The following is an 18946-nucleotide window of genomic DNA, read 5'->3' on the forward strand; positions in this document are numbered from 1 at the left end:
GTAACTATGGCTACAACTTGAACAGAGAACACAACCACCCCTTTAGAAGAAAATTGCAAGACTGGTACCTAAAAATCCATCCAAACTCTTCTCCACTCCCCCTTCACACTCCCACAAAAAAAACCAACCCCACAATAGACTAGAACCTTGAGCAACATCAAATGCCCGGATACAATCAGAAGTTTCCTGGAAATGCTCAGTCCTTAGCTTTCTAGGATACAGACTGATTTTTACATCTGCCTCTGTGGTGCTAATGAGCACAAAGTCTAATTATGTGAGTAGAGAGGTTTTTGGTCTTCAAACCTGGCAATCTGGCACCTTTTGAAACCCTCAGTTAATTCAAAGTATTTTTCAAATCATAAAGTCAAGCATCCATTTGGTTTTGTGTTAATCAGATTTGCCACTGTAGAGTCCTTCCCTGGCAATCCTACAGGTTTCCTGATGTGGAACAGGGAGTGGCAGAGGAAGCACCCTTTTTCCTCTAAGGAAATGTCATGTGAGATATGGGAGAAGGCGCCCTGTAGAGACAAAAGAGGAACAGCACAATTTTTCACCCAGCTAGGCTTGTCTGCCTAAAGAAACCACTTTTGGATCACATCTGTTTGATCAGAAGTATGGCTTTAGCCATTCCAAAAAGGTGCCCCCAAATTAGGCTTTTTATTTTTCTCTCTTTATTTTTATGAAAGAAAAAATTGTGCACAAGCATCACACTTTTTTCCAGGAAAAAAAAAAATTAGAGCACACTACTTCATAAGAATTGATGGTGTCGTGTCAGTTGGTTCGGCTATTTCTGGTACACTGAAGAAATACAAACCGCATATTAAGTTTAATCAGTTCCATGAAAGATGACAATTTTAAATGTGTTTTGGAAAAGGAGAACGTGAATTTCCTGTGGATATTGTGGTTCGGTGACTATAAAATTGGATGTTTAAACGTTGACATAAGAGAAATCTTTGTCCGCTGAGGGTGTCCAATTGAAAATTGTTTGTGGCAAAAAGCTAAAGATTTACGAAATAATTAGTGGGATTCATGGGATAAAGTTAGAATTTAAGGATTTTCTAACTAATATATTCCAAATGCTCCCAATCGCAACCTTCTTAAGCATTCCATACACCTTGAATATGAAGGCAATAGAATAAAACATTAAATGGTACAATGTGTATGCAAATAATAGATTTCATTTCCTCCCTAATTTGAAGTCATATAAGCCATTGTTTCCTCTGTGCTACTTTAGGTGATTGAGGCCATATGGAGACTTTACATCTCCAGCTGGATATAGTTAATTCATTTTGCACAAGCACAAAACCACCACTAACAAAAATAATACCTTTTAAAAAAAACACAATCAAATCCAACTTCTCATGGAGCGAAATGGGGGTGAAAGAGAAGGGCAAGGAATCCCCCAAGTTAAGTTTTATCTTCTTCTCCATTTTGGAAGGATTAGTTCCCCATCAGTAATTGAAATTAAGAATCCATAATTATCCCTATGACTTGCACAACCCACCCCAACAATAATATGCTCCCACTGTATTCCTGTGACACTGTTCCATTACATATTTTCCTTTTAAAACTTTGGGTACAGTGGAAAAGCTTGTAAATCAAGGCTTCAGAAATACATTTACCAGTGGCAAGTGGAAGGCTTTTCGTGTTGACTATAGGCCTAAATCCATTTCTGCCAAGTTCCCACAAAAAAAGAAAATGTACACCTCTAGTCCTGATGGTTGTGAAAGAACAATTTGATTCTACTTCCTTACTTCTCTGGAAGATATACTAGAAAAAGACAGGGAAGCCAACACTAGATAGATATTCCTAATACTTTTAAGGTAAACTACTGAGGGAAAGGAGGGGGACTTTTGGAAAACAAAATAAATTGTGAATCCAACTTTATATATCATAAAATATAAAATAAAAAATAAAAGTTTATCCCTTTACATCCTATGTTAACTGACACCAATAAAGACACTTAAATTCTCCTTTAGGAGTTATATGCATGTGCCTACCAGGTTTAATGAGAGTTTGCCACACAAAGAAATTGAATAAACCCCAGAATGTATACGCTAATCAAAACAGCTCCAAGGGTTTTCTGCTCTTACATTATTATTTTTTTATCCTCAGATGTTCTTGACATTTTCCCCCATCCATTACATTGTTCCTCTTCCCACTGTCTCTTATGCACTCTTTATCCTTAATCTAGATTTCTTTGATCTTATGTCTTTTACTGCCACTTTGCATCTGTCAGTTTCTTTTCATTGATCAGTTTCCTTCAGCGTCCACTTATCCTAAGAAAATTTCCCTCTTTTATTTCCTTTACCCATTCCCCTAATTTTGTCTCTTTTTTATTATTCGTGTCCCATATATCTGAGTGCCCCCTCTAGTTTTTATTCCTTATTCATTTTCCAGCATTTTTAGAGCAGCTTACACAGTCTCCCATTAAATGCTTCTCATCAAAAGAGCTTTACAAGCCAGATTACTACAGTTACAGTGATAATGGCTTGAAATTGACAAAATGCACTGTTGCTATTGTGCTCCTTAACTGTGATACAGATCAATCTTAATGAATACAGCTACATTTTACAAAGGGCTCAGGAGGTTATAATGTTAACACACGTCCAGCAGGGCAGATGATCATCATGCCAGTAATTACACCATTTGAAATATTTATGGCAGGTAAGAAAACAGTTCAATGCAAATCTCATTCCACCTACAAAGGACATTTGGGCAGGAAAAAAAGGAGTTCATCTTGACCAAGTTTACATTTTAAGGCTCCAATCCTGCTTTGCAGTCCACGTGGGCAGAAGACAGTGTGGTTTCAGAGGGAATGACACCCTTCGTTTTGAGGGGACTTTGTGTGGGCACATCTATCCAGATCAGAACTCCGAATCAGGGCTCTCAAGCAGCACCTGGTCTGAATCCCACTGTATAGGGTATCAATTTAGAGCTCTTTATTTAAGACTAAGGGAATCATAGTTGGTTTGAAAGCAGGTATGCTGTAAGTGTTGCCAGTGCACAGCAGAAGTAACTGCTTGTACTGACAAATTAAAATGGAACAAACAAGTATATTGTACTTGCATTAAATACAATAGTGAGTCTTACACCATCACCAGCACATTTTCCACACCTCTCTTCTTGAGATCCTCAAGTGGAGAAGAAACAGACATGATATGCGAAGTGACTTGTACTCCCCACCCTACATTCTTTGCTTCATTATCCCAGTCTCTGATTTCAAGGTGGACTCCCTATATACATCTGACCCACCCTCTGTTTCTCTCCCACCTAAAACCCCATTCCCAACTCCTCCTGGTGGACTTTGCTCCTTCCCTTCAGTGTCCAAGCAGTATCTTGTATTCCCTTGTCCTTAAAAAGACAAAATAAAACACCTTGACCTTTTCAGCTATTGTTGTTTCTCCTTACTCTATTTTCCCTCTAACCTCCTTGATAATACCCCTCCTCTAACCACTCCCTCTATTTCTTCTCATATTTCCTTAAGATTCACTTGTAGCTTAGATTTTACCTTCTTTCTATTAAAACAAAAATCCCCAGGGCATTTCTTTGTAATTAAGTCTAAGGCCCTCTTCATCTTCATCCTCCTTTATTCTTCTGTCACCTTTCCCACAATCCATCACTCCACTGTTCTTGATTTGCTTTTCTCACTTGATTTCTAGGATCCTTATTTCCATGGCAGTTCCTCAACCTCTTGTCCTTCAGTTTCTCCTATCAATGGGCAACCTCAACTAATGGTTTCAGCTGTAATTCACCTCACCACTTCCGTTATCATAATTTGTATTTATATTACAGTGACACTTAGAGGAACCAACCAACCATTCCGAGGCATTGTACAAACATAGTGAGAGACAGCCCCCACCTCCAAAGAACTTGCAATCTAACTAGAAAAGACAGACAAATAATGGGAAGGGAACCAGCAGTGAAGTGATTTGCTCAAGTTCACACAACATGCCATTGACAGAACTGGGAATAGAAACTTGGGTCTCCTGACTCCTCATCCACTGGGGTATCCACTAGGACAAATTGCCTCTCTAGCCACTATCACGCTTACCTTTCTGATGTGTATCTGGGATGTTTCACCAACTCAACAGGGCAAAAACTGAGCTCATCTTTACTTTACCGTAACATCACCCTCTCTGCCTCCTCTTTCAGAGTTATTGACAAGACCACAACATTCAGTCACTCAACTTTGTAACCTTGTTATTATTTTTCAACCCCTCCTCCTGTTCCCACATAGGCAGGTGGTCACCAGTTCCTGTTACTTCTTTCTTCATAACATTTTGAAAATATCCATCCATTCTTCTCTCCGCCCCCTGCCCCCCCCCCCCCCAAAATAATTGCCTTGGTTATCTCCTCCTATTTTATCTCCCTGGTTCCCTTGTCACTCTCTTTCAGTGTACCCATAACCTAAAAGCTGAAAGACATCTTCCTTGTCTGCCATTCCACTCTGCTTTGCCAGTGCCCTTTAATTAACACCTACAAGACACTGCTGTTTTAGGTTTGGCTCTCCTTTAAGAAGTACCAATAGTGAGGAATTGGACCATGATCAGTGGTCATAAGAGTATGAAGTAGAAGAAGAAGAAACTAGAGTAAGATCTTAAAGTTCATGTTCACCTGTGACACATCAACATTTTTACTCCAAGCTTCAAAAGTAAAACAAACACAAACTCATTGCATCACCTGACTGCCCCCACTTTCTCCGCATATACCACTTTAAATAATTGGGGTTCTAAGCTAATGTTGGTTTAAACTGTGATAACTACCTCTTGCACATATGTCCCTCACCTAGTCCTCATAAGGATCCTATTTAATTTCAAGATGTATTTACACAGTTGAGCATAATACTATCAGGTAGGTAGCTTTCTATCAAGTGTTAAGTTACTTAAATGCACATTTACTAAACTTATAGCCCTGAAAGCTTTCACTGCAATCCTCAGCACATAAGGTTTACATCCCCCAAGTAGCTTTGAATACCGATAGGACATCCTCCTATTTCTTTCATGTGGCTGGCAAAACAGAAACATATTGTGCTAAAAAGAAATGTGCAGTATACAGATATACACTGCACTTCAGAAAGGACAGTCTGTCAGTCAGTCAGCATCAAGCTGGATACAGAGCATTTCTCCTTGCCATTCCTTCTCTCCCCCCCACCCCCCCCAGTCATCACCATGCTGAAGCAGGGATGGGGACCTAAACAGAGAAGCAAGTAAGAGCCCAGTTTGGAAACAGGTAAAATTGCCTGCCTCCTACCCCTCTCCCCCTGAAATAGAGAATACACGTGCCAAAAGCGGATCATTATATGTTCACCCATGTTCTGAATGGCAATATTACACAGCTGCCCTTGAAGCGGAATAATCCATTTGTGTAAGGGGTTCTGCTTAGAAACCATTGCCAAGTCAAAAAGAAAAGGAGTACGTGTGGCATCTTAGAGACTAACAAATTTATTTGAGCATAAACTTTCGTGAGCTACAGCTCACTTCATCGGATGCATTTGGTGGAAAATACAGTGTGGAGATTTATATACAAAGGTATATATAAATCTCCACACTGTATTTTCCACCAAATGCATCTGATGAAGTGAGCTGTAGCTCATGAAAGTTTATGCTCAGATAAATTTGTTAGTCTCTAAGGTGCCACAAGTACTCCTTTTCTTCTTGCGAATACAGACTAACACAGCTGCTAGTCTGAAAATTGCCAAGTCAGAGAGTGTAAGTGCAGTGCACACTTCTGACACTCCACAGCACCAGCCACGAAGAAATTTCTCAGAGCATGTTAGGGTAGCATCCTGTGCTTCTTTTGCTAATGGGTAGTCTTATGGGAGTGGGCTGGGCTACAAACAATCTCTGAGGCTGCATCTCCATGGGGACAGTTTAGAACTCACCACAGCCTTCACCATTACCATTAGCAGAGGTACAACAATGGTGAATTGGGAGTCCAAAATTTGACAGTGAAGATCCAGTTTAAAAGTCATGATTAATTCAAGACAATCAGATTTCATGCTGGATTCACATTCTTTTACTATAACTGTGCCTAAGTAGAATTGCTCACCAACTGAAACCCCCTGCCACGGCCATAAACAGCAGGGTGGCTTTAAAGAGTTACTGCCACACTGGAGGAAACTTGAAAAAACCAACAGCAAAAAACCAAAGAGTCATTGACTTAATCTTGCTCTCTGCCATCCCTGCTAATAGGTATGGTACGATATCAGTGACTGAATAAGAGCCTATTTCCTTCCTTCACATCCCAGCTTTGCTTTTCTGCTGGATAGTACAATCAAGACTCCAGCCTCGGTTTATAGCATCCGAGTCTGTCGCTGATAGCACAGATGTAACCGTCTGGATTCACCACAGGCTAGGATGAGATGGGGAGCGAGGGGGGAAGCTTTGCTTAGTAAAAGGAAAGTCGCAACAATTTGTATTATCCAGCAGAAGAGGAAGAATACACAAACAAGAGAGGAAAAAATTACTTCAGTTTAAAAGAGCCAATGAGAGGGAAAGGAAGCTACTTTTTATTTATAGTATTGTCATAAACATTTATAAAACCAGAACCTATCACACAATCTCTAAACAACAGGGGTCATCCTCCCAACCAAAGTACCAGCGAAAGATCCTGTTCAGCTCAGTCACTAGTCCTCAGAGCACAGGCAGAAAGCGAACCTTAGTCCAGTTTCATAGCTGAGGCACTGCCCACAATTTAATGGGTCTTTTTGGGGGCACATGTGACCTTTAAATCAAATGCACCACAAATTCTGAGAGGAAAAAGTGGGGGGACCAGACAGCAGAAAGAGACAAGAGCCTGCCTAAGGACAAACTCCTCAAATCCAGTGGCAGGGGGGCAGAGGGGCATTTGGAAAGATCTGAGTTTTTAAGGAGGTTCTGTCTTCTGCGTCCCCCCTAACAGGAAATCTCCCCTTAGCACCCCTTCCCCCCACAACCTTAAAAGGGCGCTTGGAGTCTCCTCACTTTGTTTTGGGCGAAGCCCCTTTAGGGGGTGTCCGAATGTATTGGGGGGGGGGGGATGGAAAACAACTAAACTGGCAACACTGCGAAACTAGTTGGCCACCGGGGGGTGGGGGGATGACGGAGTTTTGGGGGGCTAGGGAAATCCCTGACCCAAACACAAGTATCTCCCTCTGCCCTATAGTCTCTGCTCCCCCCAACCTCTCACCCCCCCCAACCCTTTCGTCCCCAGTTCCCCCGCCACACACACACACAGAGCCCCCAGCTCCTCAGACCCAGCAGCAGCAGCAGCAGCGCACCCCGGGGTGAACGTGCACACTCACCTCCTCCTCCTGCAGCGGCTGCCCCCGGCGCATCCCTCGCCCGCTCCTTCCCCCCCCCCCCCGCCTCGCCGCCAAGCCCCCGCCGACGGGGATCCGCCCCGCGGCCGGCACCGCCCCGCGCAGCGCCCGGCCCCCAGCGCGACCGCGAGCCCGGCCTGCCCCGAGCTCGGGGGCCGCCCCCGGGCCAGAGCGGCTGGGCTCCCCCTCTGGCCAGCCCTGAGGCCGCCTGCGAGCTGGGGCTGGCACACGGGAGGCGGTGGAAGGGGAGGGAGGAATTGGAAAAGCAATCAAGGCAGGGAGGGAAACGGCGGGAGGAAAAGAAGGAGAAAGGAAGACAAGGGAGGCCGGCGAAAAGGCGAAGCGGCAAACAAAGGAGGGAAGGGGAAGGGGAAGGGGAAGGGGGGGGGTCTGCTGCTGAACTAATGGTGCCCGTATCACGCCCCCAGGGCGCAGTGCTTTGGGACACCGAGAAACTTCTCGCTGTTCACCATGTTTAGGAAATGCCGGTCGCGTGAGCCAAGAGGCAGGCTGGGATTTGGGCGGGGATGCGCCTCTTTGTGTCCCCAAGCTGCTGGCGCCCGGTGACATTGGAGGGGCCACAACATGAACCCTCGCACCCCCGCCGCCGCCCCGCCCGGGAAAGTTGGCAAGTTCGATGACGCTGCCTCTGGAAGCAGCTCCCCGGGGGGAGCTGGAGGTTGTGCAGTTGGACCGTGAGACATGCTTAATCAAACTTCCAGCGAGATTCAGCCGAGAGCCGCCTGTCGGCGCTTAAATGGCAAACAATAAAAATGAGTCAGTTTCCCATCTGTGACATCAGCACAACAGAGGTGATTGCTGTGAAAACGCATGGCAGATTTTCTCTGAATGGGGAGTGGAGTCAGACCTACAGGAAAAGGATGTGTGCGCGGCCGCCCGGATTGCACAGGAACCCGGCTTGTGTTTATCTGCCCTGCTTCCACAGTAACTTGAGGACACTGAGTCAGTCTGTGTTGCATGCCCTAAGGCTTCAGAAAAAGCAGCTTTCCCTATGCTTCAAGAGGCACAGCCCTGCTGTAACAGCTGTACAGGCTGCTGCTGCTAGGTTTGGCCAGCTAGGCTACTAATTGGTGGAAAGCTCAGTTGCTTGAACTACGAGCTGGAGAAGACACAAGCCAGGGTCCCAAGTTGAGGCCTCCCCTAAGGTAACGTGCACACAAAGTGAGGCTAGTGACTGGATTGTGGCCATTGGCAATGAAAACTCAGTTGGTACATTGTCAGGTTCACAAGTACCCTGAATTCTGATCTTGGTCCTTGCTGTGCGGCCTTGTCACTTAGCCTTTCAGTTTGTTCCCCAATGAGTAAAGAGGGGATAGTCACATTACCTACCACACATTTTTTTTTTTTTTTGGCAGGGGAGGAATGACTGTGAGGATTAGTGGATTTTTATACAGTATTTTGCAGATGTAAAACAGTATATAAAAGTGCTCACCATTACTGGAAATAGTGTTAGTTAGGATCTAGCTCATGCTTTGCAAGGTACAAAGGATATTTTATTTGGCTAAGACCATTACTGTACCATAATATAAACTTTAAAAATCACTCCTAATGCCTTGAGTCCAGACTATATACAATAGGCATGCCCAACACACAATCCAAGGAGTCCTAAAATGTGGCCCACGGCCATGCTGAAGTTCACTGGAGTTTATATAAAACGTAAGCCTTTTGACATTGATTTCAGTGAGCCAGAGCCCAAATCTCCTATTCCTCTTTGAGGTTCCTGTGAATGCCTGCTGGGTGCTTTTTTTCCCTTCCATTGGTGTTGAACTTGGCCAACAGTTTTTGCTCATCTGTCAAACAAGAAAATAGTATAAATGATTAAAATAATAAAAACATGCTGTAAGCAGTGCTGCACACCCCATTGTGCCCCCTTGTGTCAGGGCATGGTACTGCCTCAGTTCAGGGCAGGGCAGCCTATGCTGTGAACTCAGTGTACAAATGTGTAAATGGTTGAAAATTAACCAACTCAGAATCCGGCCATTCACATCTTTGAACAAACAAACATAAAAGGCAGCTGTGCTTTAAGCCCAGGCCATATCCTGGCCCTGGGGTTGTGGGTTAGCACTGAGTCACAGACTCTCACCCAGCATGATTCTCTGAAAAAGCAGGCAAGGCTTCTTAACTGGCCTGTTGGATCCCTACTGGTCAGTATCATCTCCTGTCCCTTCCAGGCCTCTGGCAGACTAAATTGTGCTAGTATCCCATATGAGTGGGTTTTCCTTAGGCAAGGGGCATCAGAGTGCCATTGTCTTCAGCAGGGGGCTAATATGGCCTGATAGACCCTACCATCATGTAATATGGACAAGGGCATGCTGTCTGCTAGAATCAATATGAATGTTAATGTTGTCACAGTCACAGGCTAATGCACCTATAGGCTTTCTTTCATTCTCACAAAATTGGTTCTTTAAAAAAAAAAAAAAAAGCACCAGAAGTCTGTTTCTTGGTGGCAGAAGAGGGAGACAGTAAAAAATGCATGTTTTTGTAAAGTAATGGCTGGTGCTCAGATACTGTACCGGAAAGGGCCATCAAAGTGGACAGATAGGTTTTAGGATCCAGGGGTACATTTTAAAATCAATATTTATTTGGACTTTTTTTTAAAAAAAAAAATCGATAATGAATAAACTAACATAAGTAACAGAGCTTCAAATATTTAATCTAGTTTGAAAAGTGAACCCAAAGTACTGCTGTTTTGAGGAGGGGGAGGAAGGCTTGAATCAGAACTATACATTTAAAGTTCTAAATGGACCCAAGAGTCACTCCAGCTCCTCGTTAATCTCTTACCTGCTTTTGTTTCAGTTGTGATTTGGAAAGTTCTGTCTCGGTGCTGTGTCAACAGCAACATCCTATTCATTACCACTTGCACTCCCACGGTGAGTGCCTGCACACATGCATTTAAAATTCATTATCCCTGAGTATGCAACTGAGCCCAGTAAAAGTTTACTTTCCATTACAATTCATGCAAGTAAAACTTAAGGGGCTGCAATGTTTGCAGAAAGCGTACACTACAGGGGAGTAAGTACAGCCCAAGTGAGTTTATAGTGAACATTCATGAAAGATGTTTTATTCAGTCATTTCTAACATTCTAGCTCATCTTTCGTCCAAGCATTAAGGAAGCTTCTTGATACCTTTGTTGTAAATAAGGGTAATAGAGGGATCACTTACAACCATCTCGGGAGTGAAACACAGCAGCTGTTAACCAATGCAGATTAATAGCACACAAGCGCTTAGTTCATGAAACAATGAAAACTGTACATAATGGATACTTCAGGTGGAACTTTGAGGCAAAATATGATTCTTCCATTACAATTTATCCAAGACACTTGTCTACACTGCCCTGCCATTGGACAATGAAAGTGTGATTAACAGTGTGGACCTAAGTGCTTCTCTGTAACTCTCCCATGTGAGCATTCCAGCTGCGAACTAAAATGTCTGTACTCCATGTTAATGGTGTACTCCTCCCTCAGGACTATATTAAGGCAAAGTAGGAACCTTTTCATTCTTGCCCGCAGCATCCACACTGGAGAGTTATAGTGCAGCACTGCTAATCACACCAACATAGTTAGAACTGTGGAGCAGTTTAGACACAACCTAAGTGCTTGTCTTTACAGAGACACAACCAGAGATGTGACTGCAGCATGTGTAGACATTACCTGACGTAGCTTTGATCTAGCTTGTTACCAGATGGGCCTGTTACTTTGGGGTATGCTCATTTATTCGGGTTACTCTTTGGGGGGGGGGGGAAGGGTGCTGTAATTCTATTAATGTGCTGCTTATGTCATTTGTGTGTTCATATGGAGTTCTACTCCTTCCTTCTGCAAGTCCCCTCCCACTGGAGCTATCCTGCAAGCCCTAGGTTCCCTGGGGCTGGGTTCTTCCAGCCCTAGAACTAGATGAACCTGTGCACGCACACATGCGCGCACACACACACGTGCACACACACCACAAGTCTGAGCAGACTGGGTCAATCAGCACTCTTCAGCTGATCCTCTCATATGTCCTTGTGCTCAGTGAGCTGGGTTAACCAGCACTTTTCAAGCTGATACCCTTATGTGCTCCTGGTCTCAATGGGCTGAGTTGAGCAGCACTCTCAGCTGCCCCCCACTTATGTGCTCCAATTTTAGCACATCTCTATCCCACTTTCACGTTATAATTGTACTGGTAGTAACCAACTTGATGAGCAAACGCCACAGTATTTTTGGGCACTACAGGGATCTTTTAGCTTAAGTAAAAGAAGAGTTGCTGAAGAGTAAATGGGAGAAGCTAAAGACACAAACGAATAAAATTCAGAGAGTGAGAAACACCCAACTTAACCATAAGGGTTATTTATTGAATAATAGTAATCATACAAAGAGAGACTAAACCAAACATAACATCCATTATTAAAGGGTAATACCTGAGGCAGAAAGGAAAACGGGGGTGGTGGGGGGATCTCATCACTCCATGAAGCATGAACTGGTCGGGATTCCCAGGTGATGGTAGCAGCTCAGGGTCCTAAAGATAGGAGACTGGCAGAGCCCCCAGCACGATCAGTCAGGTGATGGAGTCCCAGTGGGAGGAATGCAGAGTTTGAGTCTAAGCATCAGAACCCTGACTGGAGGGTGAGTAGGGATTTTTGTAGAGAAAATACAATGGTTCTAGGGAGAACACTAGATTTGTTTATAGGTAAACTGATGACTCAAGGGTTTTCTTTAGGCTAGACAATAGGAGCTGATCACTCTTGGCTCTGGCTGGTGTTTTCTTCCAGGGAGCTCACAATGCGACTAGGCTGCTTCAGTATTTTGGATATCAATCAAGGATTTATTACTTGAATTGATCTGATAACTGCTGAGCAGGGTGTGTGCAGGCGTAGGTTCATTAACATCTGGAGCAGAGATTCCCATGATGCAGTGTGTCCCTGCTTTTCTGGTCCCATAGTTCAGTGCGGTTCTCCATTCTTTATGCAAATTGAGATGTCTCCCTGTCCCATCTTTCATGCAGATGAGGCTAGGGGAGTGGTCTTCGTTTTCCATTCTGTATGCTAATGGAGATGTCTTAATCTTGTCACCCTTGTCAGGACGGGTCTATGTGTGTCTCCCATCTCCTCTTCATTGCTCTCTGCAAGCTTTTTCTCTGATGCGTTTTGGTTTAAATAGAGGCTGGGGGGGTGGGGCGTGTCTTTCATGAGTCAAATGGGCTGGATACTGCACCCCGGTTCCCCAAGAACACAGAGCTGACTGGTATCAAGCTAGCTCAAGTAACAAAAGCAGTGAGTGAAGTCACGGCAAGCCAGTCTGGGACCATGGGTATATAGCTTGTGCTGTGTGGTTTCACTGCGATTGTTATTCGAACTAGCTAGGTCAAAGCTAGCTCAAGCTGCAGTCACACCTCTGTTTACAGTGCAGACATACCTGGAAAGTTAAGATGAATCAACTAAAGGAGCGGTTCTTAAATTATATGGCGGACCTCCTAAGGGAGGGGCAGGAGGAAATGTGTCAAGGCAGGTCCAAGCTGTGTACTTTTAAGATCTGTGGCTGTGAGCCGTGGGTGGCTGGGTTTCATGCAGAAGGGCTCTGTACACCCAGGAGGGGGGGGATAAAAGGGAGAGCCAGAGCCCCGCAACCTGGGCTCAGGCTCTCCACGCACACTCACACTCCCTCATGGGGAAGTAGCAGGCTCCAGCTGTCAGCCCCAGGCTAGCAGCAGCAGCGCAAAAGGGTGGTAATAGCGGGCTATGTCTGCTGTGAAAAGTGATATTGACAAATATAACTTTTTACATTTCCACCCTTATTTCTGTGCTCCTGCTGATGCGATGCTGCCTTCAGAGCTGGGCGTCCGGCTGGCAGCTGCTGCTGCTTTCCACTCTGCCTTCAGAGCTGGGTGGCGGTATAGGTACTTTGTAGGGTGGGGGCTTAAATGACTACAGACACAAAGAAGGGGGGGTCATCAAATAAGTTTGAGCACCACTGAGCTGAAGTTATGAAGTTAATATACATAAATGAAAGAGCGTTAACACCACCCCAGATATTTCCCACGTGGATGTTTTCATTCAAGAATAAAGTGGCCTTAGTTCATTGTAACTTAATCCATCTCCAAGGCACAGACTGATAGAGTGACTTGCTGGCTCACAGTCCCCTGCTCACACTCTTAGACAACAAGCACACATAGCAAAGCAAAAATCATCCCTAGGACAGCTGTTTTGAAATAGAATTTACACACACAAAGGAAATAAGTGAGTGCATTTACTTGATATTGTAGATCTAAGCACGGCATCATGTATAGTCAGAAAAAAATCTAGCTGTCAAGTACTCTCAGATTATACAACGTATAAGTATTCCAGAATGAGAATGTCCACACATGGAATCAATCAGGAATGTTTAAATCAGGAATAATTCCATGTGTAAACAAGCCTTAAGAATCAACTTTTCTTGAAGCATCAAATACCTTCAGTCTCTCACCTTTGTAGCCTTTGGCGTCCCATCCTCACTGTCTCTACACTACGCAGTCAGTCCCATGTAACACTGATGACAAATTCACAAAGTCATTCACATAGCACCACACAGGAGAGCTGGATTGGAGAGCAAACACTCACTATATACTCTTAGTTACTGAAACACGTTAGAATATTTTACGGCTCTTCATGACTGTTTGCTGAGAAAAAGTCCGCATTCCTTTTCCAGTACTTCAAGTTTGGAGTACCACTGTATTTAATAAGAAAAGGTGCCTCTTGTGGCACCTTAGAAACTAACAAATTTATTTGAGCATAAGCTTTCATGAGCTACAGTTGCTACTATGAAAACTGTATTTAATAGGACTTTTCTGCTGACAAAAGCACTCACAAATTACACTGGTCATGGTGAGCTTAATAAAAACACCCAATAATTTATGTCATAATACAACAAAGAGTTCTATCAAGCAACAAGAAAAACAATCTAAATTTAAGTTCAAATCAATAGATGTGTCTCTGTAACTTGGGCTGAATCTTCCCCAATTTGTTACAAGAAAGCTACTGAAGTAAGTTAAGGGTGATAAAATATCATGCTGCAGGAGTCGAGAAAGGAATTCCACCCACCTCTTCTGGTGCACAGCTTTACACAATTAACTAGATCTACGTCCATTACTGCAAGGTGGGGAGGTGGTTTTGTTTTACATTCCTGTGAATCATCAGGTGGTAGATGGTAGCTTCTGGAGATGAATTTTGAACTTGAAGGCCAGTGTGTGGTCTGTTATGCCAAATCCTACCTTCCACTCCCGTGAAGTTTTGTTCAGCTTCACAAATCAATTATAGTGTCAATTCTTCTTCTACCAACTGCCCTGCTGGTAAAGTTTAGCTTTATTACAGAATCATTCTGATAGAGATTTGATTAGTTAACCAGTTAATTCACTTTCTGTCAATACTAAGTGGTTACATCAAAGTGTCTTCATCAAGATAAATAACTCAATTATTTACCACAATGAAATGGTGCCTTTCAGTGATCTAAGGAATTTCTGCTAACATTTAGGCTGGAAACTGGTCCTCTTGAGTCACCAGATAGTTGATCCATTAATGTGGATATGGGTATCAGTGTCTCTTAATCAGATTAAGAACTCCATCCCACACCTTCCAGAATGAGCATGCTTCCATGTATGGGAGTGGGCAGATTTTAGGACTAAGATTTTGTTACGGATATTTTTAGTCAAAGTCATGGACAGGTCACGGGCAATAAAGAAAAATTCATGGAAGCCAGTGACCTGTCCCTCACTTTTACCAAAAATATCCATTACAAAATGAAAAGGAGTACCGGTGGCACCTTAGAGACTAACAAATTTATTAGAGCATAAGCTTTCGTGAGCTACAGCTCACTTCATCGGATGCATTTGGTGGAAAAAACAGAGGAGAGATTTATATACACACACACAGAGAACATGAAACAATGGGTTTATCATACACACTGTAAGGAGAGTGATCACTTAAGATAAGCCATCACCAGCAGCAGGGGGGGGAAAAGGAGGAAAACCTTTCATGGTGACAAGCAAGGTAGGCTAATTCCAGCAGTTAACAAGAATATCAGAAAGAAAAGGAGTACTTGTGGCACCTTAGAGACTAACAAATTTATTAGAGCATAAGCATAAGTGAGCTGTAGCTCACGAAAGCTTATGCTCTAATAAATTTGTTAGTCTCTAAGGTGCCACAAGTACTCCTTTTCTTTTTGAGAATACAGACTAACACGGCTGCTACTCTGAAACCTAAGAATATCAGAGGAACAGTGGGGGGTGGGGTGGGAGGGAGAAATACCAGGGGGAAATAGTTTTACTTTGTGTAATGACTCATCCATTCCCAGTCTCTATTCAAGCCTAAGTTAATTGTATCCAGTTTGCAAATTAATTCCAATTCAGCAGTCTCTCGTTGGAGTCTGTTTTTGAAGCTTTTTTGTTGAAGTATAGCCACTCTTAGGTCTGTGATCGAGTGACCAGAGAGATTGAAGTGTTCTCCAACTGGTTTTTGAATGTTATAATTCTTGACGTCTGATTTGTGTCCATTCATTCTTTTACGTAGAGACTGTCCAGTTTGGCCAATGTACATGGCAGAGGGGCATTGCTGGCACATGATGGCATATATCACATTGGTAGATGCGCAGGTGAACGAGCCTCTGATAGTGTGGCTGATGTGATTAGGCCCTATGATGGTATCCCCTGAATAGATATGTGGACAGAGTTGGCAACGGGCTTTGTTGCAAGGATAGGTTCCTGGGTTAATGGTTCTGTTGTGTGGTGTGTGGTTGCTGGTGAGTATTTGCTTCAGATTGGGGGGCTGTCTGTAAGCAAGGACTGGTCTGTCTCCCAAGATCTGTGAGAGTGATGGCTCGTCCTTCAGGATAGGTTGTAGATCCTTGATGATGCGTTGGAGAGGTTTTAGTTGGGGGCTGAAGGTGATGGCTAGTGGCGTTCTGTTGTTTTCTTTGTTGGGCCTGTCCTGTAGTAGGTGACTTCTGGGTACTCTTCTGGCTCTGTCAATCTGTTTCTTCACTTCAGCAGGTGGGTATTGTAGTTGTAGGAATGCATGATAGAGATCTTGTAGGTGTTTGTCTCTGTCTGAGGGGTTGGAGCAAATGCGGTTATATCGTAGCGCTTGGCTGTAGACAATGGATCGAGTGGTATGATCTGGATGAAAGCTAGAGGCATGTAGGTAGGAATAGCGGTCAGTAGGTTTCCGATATAGGGTGGTGGTTATGTGACCATCGCTTATTAGCACCGTAGTGTCCAGGAAGTGGATCTCTTGTGTGGACTGGTCCAAGCTGAGGTTGATGGTGGGATGGAAATTGTTGAAATCATGGTGGAATTCCTCAAGAGCTTCTTTTCCATGGGTCCAGATGATGAAGATGTCATCAATGTAGCGCAAGTAGAGTAGGGGCATTAGGGGACGAGAGCTGAGGAAGCGTTGTTCTAAGTCAGCCATAAAAATGTTGGCATACTGTGGGGCCATGCGGGTACCCATCGCAGTGCCGCTGATTATATGCCACAACACTACTATATGCCACAAGGGGCCACAACAATGGTTCCTGTAACCCACCCAGCAATATTGTTAATCTATCCAACTATACTCTTAGCCCAGCAGAAGAATCTGTCCTATCTCGGGGCCTCTCCTTTTGCCCCTCCACCCCCACGAACATGATACAGTTCTGTGGTGACCTAGAATCCTATTTTAGACGTCTCAGACTCAAGGAATATTTCCAACACACCTCTGACCAACATATTAACCCACAGAGACCTTCCTGCCAACACTACAAAAAGAAGGATTCTGGGTGGACTCCTCCTGAAGGTCGAAACAGCAGCCTGGATTTCTACATAGACTGCTTCCGCCGACGTGCACGAGCTGAAATTGTGGAAAAGCAGCATCGCTTACCCCATAACCTCAGCCATGCAGAACACAGTGCCATCCACAGCCTCAGAAACAACTCTGACATCATAATCAAAAAGGCTGACAAAGGAGGTGCTGTCGTCATCATGAATAGGTCGGAGTATGAACAAGAGGCTACTAGGCAGCTCTCCAACACCACTTTCTACAAGCCATTACCCTCTGATCCCACTGAGAGTTACCAAAAGAAACTACAGCATTTGCTCAAGAAACTCCCTGAAAAAGCACAAGAACAAATCCGCACAGACACACCCCTGGAGCCCCGACCTGGGGTATTCTATCTGCTACCCAAGATCCATAAACCTGGAAATCCTGGACGCCCCATCATCTCAGGCATTGGCACCCTGACAGCAGGATTGTCTGGCTATGTAGACTCCCTCCTCAGGCCCTTCGTTACCAGCGCTCCCAGCTATCTTTGAGACACCACCGATTTCCTGAGGAAACTACAGTCCATTGGTGATCTTCCTAAAAACACCATCCTAGCCACTATGGATGTAGAAGCCCTCTACACCAACATTCCACACAAAGATGGACTACGAGCCGTCAGGAACAGTATCCCCGATACTGTCACGGCTAACCTGGTGGCTGAACTTTGTGACTTTGTCCTGACCCATAACTATTTCACATTTGGTGACAATGTATACCTTCAAATCAGCGGCACTGCGATGGGTACCCGCATGGCCCCACAGTATGCCAACATTTTTATGGCTGACTTAGAACAACGCTTCCTCAGCTCTCGTCCCCTAATGCCCCTACTCTACTTGCGCTACATTGATGACATCTTCATCATCTGGACCCATGGAAAAGAAGCTCTTGAGGAATTCCACCATGATTTCAACAATTTCCATCCCACCATCAACCTCAGCTTGGACCAGTCCACACAAGAGATCCACTTCCTGGACACTACGGTGCTAATAAGCGATGGTCACATAACCACCACCCTATATCGGAAACCTACTGACCGCTATTCCTACCTACATGCCTCTAGCTTTCATCCAGATCATACCACTCGATCCATTGTCTACAGCCAAGCGCTACGATATAACCCCATTTGCTCCAACCCCTCAAACACCTACAAGATCTCTATCATGCATTCCTACAACTACAATACCCACCTGCTGAAGTGAAGAAACAGATTGACAGAGCCAGAAGAGTACCCAGAAGTCACCTACTACAGGACAGGCCCAACAAAGAAAACAACAGAACGCCACTAGCCATCACCTTCAGCCCCCAACTAAAACCTCTCCAACGCATCATCAAGGATCTACAACCTATCCTGAAGGACGAGCCATCGCTCTCTCAGATCTTGGGAGATAGACCAGTCCTTGCTTACAGACAGCCCCCCAATCTGAAGCAAATACTCACCAGCAACCACACACCACACAACAGAACCATTAACCCAGGAACCTATCCTTGCAACAAAGCCCGTTGCCAACTCTGTCCACATATCTATTCAGGGGATACCATCATAGGGCCTAATCACATCAGCCACACTATCAGAGGCTCGTTCACCTGCGCATCTACCAATGTGATATATGCCATCATGTGCCAGCAATGCCCCTCTGCCATGTACATTGGCCAAACTGGACAGTCTCTACGTAAAAGAATGAATGGACATAAATCAGACGTCAAGAATTATAACATTCAAAAACCAGTTGGAGAACACTTCAATCTCTCTGGTCACTCGATCACAGATCTTAGAGTGGCTATACTTCAACAAAAAAGCTTCAAAAACAGACTCCAACGAGAGC

General features: G+C 44.2%; 1 protein-coding gene across 9 annotated transcripts in view; it reads right to left on the minus strand.

Moving 5' to 3' along the window:
• PHLDB2 (pleckstrin homology like domain family B member 2) overlaps positions 1-13892 on the minus strand; it is a 114226-nt gene extending 100334 nt beyond the window's left edge. For 7 of the 9 annotated variants that reach the window (XM_043510456.1, XM_043510449.1, XM_043510442.1 and 4 more), the window contains exon 1: positions 7286-7350. The gene's annotated coding sequence lies outside the window, so the exon portion shown is untranslated. Of the gene's footprint in view, positions 1-4986; positions 4993-7285; positions 7351-13758 lie in introns of those variants that run through there. The other 2 variants (XM_043510422.1, XM_043510427.1) reach the window with 2 other exon arrangements.
• Positions 13893-18946: the final 5054 nt, after the last annotated feature.

This window comes from Dermochelys coriacea, chromosome 1, assembly GCF_009764565.3.
Source record: "Dermochelys coriacea isolate rDerCor1 chromosome 1, rDerCor1.pri.v4, whole genome shotgun sequence".
NCBI lineage: Eukaryota > Metazoa > Chordata > Testudines > Dermochelyidae > Dermochelys > Dermochelys coriacea.